Source organism: Hetaerina americana, unplaced genomic scaffold (genome assembly GCF_022747635.1).
Source record: "Hetaerina americana unplaced genomic scaffold, ioHetAmer1.1.p SCAF_15, whole genome shotgun sequence".
Taxonomy (NCBI): Eukaryota; Metazoa; Arthropoda; class Insecta; order Odonata; family Calopterygidae; genus Hetaerina; species Hetaerina americana.
In genome coordinates this window covers 83,531-87,757 of record NW_027286625.1, presented here as the reverse complement: position 1 = coordinate 87,757, position 4,227 = coordinate 83,531, and the positions used below count along the sequence as shown (strand labels likewise).

Below are 4,227 nucleotides of genomic sequence, written 5' to 3'. Positions count from 1 at the left end.
GCCTCTCAAACAAGGGAGCCAAGATCTTCCCCTCTTTTATTTCTTCGCTCGCGGTGAAAATACCTTAAATATCTTATCTCCCCTTTCCACTCCTCTGCTCGGCGCATCTCCGTCGTAAATATTTTATTTGCCCACGGGATCCTCTCACTCTCAAAAAATCTCGCACCCTTACATGCCAACTCCAAAATCACGACTTAGATATCACGTTTCGATCCTCTTGAGTATATCACTGGAATTTACTCATCCCCACGCCACCTCCTGAAGAAAAATCATAACTGAAAAACCGTTGTAGGGTGAGATCCATTCATTTGCTCAATCCATTTGCTAGAGGCCGACATCTGTATTCGTCATTGATACGTTTAATTTATCATAGATATAGTATACATTCGCGACTCTATTTCTTTTGACCAGTTGCTTAATTTTCTTCATTTAAATATTGATTACGATTGAAGAAAATGTTTATTATATTTAAGACTTAAGCGTCCGTGAATCAACACTATGCAACTATCATTTATCCAAAGTGGATCACTAGTGTGGAGACAGTGCCATCACTTGTTGAGGAAAATCAAAGGTTATTTGAAAAGTACACACACAAGTAAAGGGGTTTACTGTGATTTTCCGACTTTGCGACTTTGAAACATATCCCTTTGCTCGAGGCATTATTGGGGAAATTTTAAAAATATCTTCATTATCTTTGAAATAAAAATTTCGTAACAAATAGCAACGTTTTTGTTCAATTTAACAAAGAATTGCGACCATAGTAATGGAGATCAGAGATAGAGCAATTCAGTATTAAAGTGCAAGCATCCGTTCATGCGTTAAGAAGAAAAAGACTTTTGCTTTAAGAATCCTCCGGCGCATTAATCAACGCTAAAGACACAAAATCGACAAAATCTGTCTAAATCTGAGCATACCCAACTGGAGATCTCGATAATCACTCTCACAAAATCCAAATGATTTTCAAACGAAGAGGCTATGCGGATAGATACGCTGGAAATTCAACTCTAGCTGTACGACCGCATCACAAATAAATCGCCAACATTCTCTTTACTTATGTATTCTCTTCACTTTATCGGCGCATCTGAAATGTTTTTCTCTATAAGCGGAAATGCGGTACCTTCGATTAGAGGATCGAATAACAACATTTTTTACTACAACGTGTGAAAGATGAAAACCAAGAATATAATGGAATTATTTGTAAAGCAGGCATAATATGTTTTAGTAAAAGTAAGGAGTTGATTTCCCATAGCGGAATTTTAGCTATAATGTAGCTGCAAAACCGCTGAATGTCCACTAGGGTCACTTTCAAGGGCACGTTTCGTGACTAATCAATTCCCGAGTTTGGTTCGGATAATTTAGGGAGAAAAAACACGGCAATATGATAAGAAAAGGAAAATTCTACAATCCAAGTAAAATGTGAGCGTCAAAATCCATGGAAACTCTGTTGATGTCTTACGTAAATTGTGTATTTCTGAAACCTTTCCACAATAATAACAAAAATTAGAAAGCTTTCAGCGTAGCTAAGTCCTAGAGAACATAGTCATCCTGCGCTCTCCAAATACTATATACCTGTATTTCTACAATACGAGGACTGTCAAGCAAGTAACTTACGTTTCCGTCTAGCGTGGCGGCGGGTAGGGCTAGAGTCACCATCATGGTGTCTAAACGTCCCTACACTCAGTACCCATCCTTCTGTGGTAATGTCCAGACTGTGATTATTCTAATTTGCTCTCCGCGAGCTGTTAAAATGTGCGCTACAATAGAAAATACCGCGAGATGTGATCTTTGATAAAGTTTTTATTTAAAAAAAACCACAAGCCAATTGAAATCCATTCGCAAATTTATAGTGTACGGAGAGAGAATAATGAGAGTGACGGCGGAGTGAGACAGTGGTGCATTCAGTTTCAAAATAGCCGCAACAATGCCCACAACGAGGACCGCAGCGATCGGCCTGGGTTTTTGACAGTTGAACTGACAGATGGCCAGTTCTTGGACATCATGGACATTTTTCCATGTCCACTCTTAAACTAATAACACCACTGACGCACAGCACTGCCTCTCACAACTTAGTCGATGTACAGCACAAAGTTCACAATGAATGTCAGCATCTTTGAAATTTATCGCAAGTACCAACCTAATCACTAAACGGATTTTAAATTTGGTGGGATTTCCTATTTCATTGCTCATTTTGACTTGCCATTGTTAACAAATAACAAACGGTACGGCCTTCCAAACACGGCAGTTCGAGGCGTACTGTTCTAGTATGTTTGTCGATACAGCGAACATTCGGCTGCCCCCACTACTTCGTTCGCTACATACAAACGTAAGTTACTTAACATTTAATGTGCATCTTTCACGTGAAACAATGAAGATTTTCCCCGAAAAAAACCCAATTCTGTTTAGACTAAAGCATTCAGCAGAGTCATACTCACTAGCATTACACCGCCAAAAAGTGCATTTGACTTCTACAAATACACGAGGTGAGTACAATCAGGTCTCCTTCCGTGCGTGCGACCACACCGATGAATTTCTCGCGTGGTGGATGGCGACCTTGTTTTTACATCGAGAAAGCGAAAGTTGTTCGGATTATAGTCTGTGGAATTTCTTTCTTCTGCAACTGGGGGCGTAGCTCAGATGGTAGAGCGCTCGCTTAGCATGTGAGAGGTACCGGGATCGATACCCGGCGCCTCCAGGTTTTTTTGCGATATTTTTCTTCAATGTTTTTCTTGGGCTCGGCTTCTTTGCTTAGTAAACCTAGAGATATTTTTGTCATATAATTTAATTTTTTCCAGTAGTGATCAGGTAGTATTCAAATTGACACGTTGCAAAGAATTTAGAAAAATATCGTAAGTCAATATTTCTAAATTGAAGGAAACTAACTCCTATTTCTGTTGATACGGCGGCCATCGAAGGGGATGAGGGATGTGCTATAGCAGAAAACATCACGGAGTACGAACCGCTATCAAGTTTTCAATTCCATATGGTTAAGGAAATCAAGCCAAAAGTAGCATATTAAAACGATGAGATTTAACGACAGACGTGTCACTTACATGCTATTACTATCTCCGTTTATTTTACATGGAGCAGTCGCAAATTAATGCTACTGGAATGCTTGTTTGGGCCGAGTGAAGACGCCAACCAGAGGCTCGTTGTTGTTCAGATGATTGTTTGAGAACTACGGGTTTACTTTAAGATGGGTCAGGTGGGATTAAGGGTGGGGACTTAGATTTCAACGCAACGAAGGTTGAGTACCCACTCTTGCAGGGTGGAACTTGAGCATATTTGATGAAACGATATCAGCGAAATCGTAAGAGTAGATCCTTGGAGAAGAGTAGATTAGTGATTTGTGAAATTAATATATACGTTCTTCCGTACAGCAGATATGCTGGGATCCAAGCGTCGAGAATTATTTTAAAATTCACTCAGATCATCGGACTGAATATTGTAATCCGAATACGTATTGTCAGATTCTCTCATTGAAACTATTGTGTCAGCGAGACAAACGATTCATTCGAATAAAACGTACGTTCCATTCTCTAAAAAACGGGATCATAGTATTAACTAACATACGGCCGAGGACTTGACTTTTACATATTAACGTATCAGTCCTACGCATAAACGTGGACGAAGGTTAGCGCCGGTGGAACGGCGATTGTTCTTGAGGCCTGTGACGGATTTAAGTCATTAAGAGCCAGCAGAAGAGCAAAAACCTCCTTAATACCACCTCCTCCGCGCTACTCAATGCCTCCGCGTTCTCCCTATCGACCTCACTCTCCGCCACTTCCGACTTCCGCCACCATTCTTCCTCCACACTTCTCGCCTCCTATAACGGCGCCTTCCGCTGTTCATTATCCTCTTCGCCCTCTCATCCCATCACTCTCCACGCGCAGCTCACCTTCCTTCCTTCCTCCCTTTGCTCCGCGATTCTACATCTCTGACTCCCTCCTCCCTAGCTGACTGTTCGTAGCCATTACATCGGAAGAGTCACCTTTGTGTATTATTATTGTTTGAACCGGTTTCGGATTCTGCAGAGGATGAGTTATACAGATGAAGTAGATTTAGCAGTGTATGTTGGATCTGCGAGAATGGAAGATTCAGTAGTAGAAGTAGTTTTTATGGGAGGCGACCGACTTTTTGCACCATTAAGGATGGATGGTAAAGGAGGAAGGGTGGAGAGAAACTCGGCGTCGGCATTAGCCTACTCTAGCCGAAAGGCACCAAGGGGTC

The 4,227-nt window shown here is 41.1% G+C and overlaps 1 non-coding gene across 1 annotated transcript; it reads left to right on the top strand.

The window, feature by feature from the left end:
- The first annotated feature begins 2,619 nt into the window (after positions 1–2,619).
- On the top strand, positions 2,620–2,692 carry TRNAA-AGC (transfer RNA alanine (anticodon AGC)). The gene has a single exon. It is a non-coding gene; the product is annotated as a tRNA-Ala (tRNA).
- Positions 2,693–4,227: the final 1,535 nt, after the last annotated feature.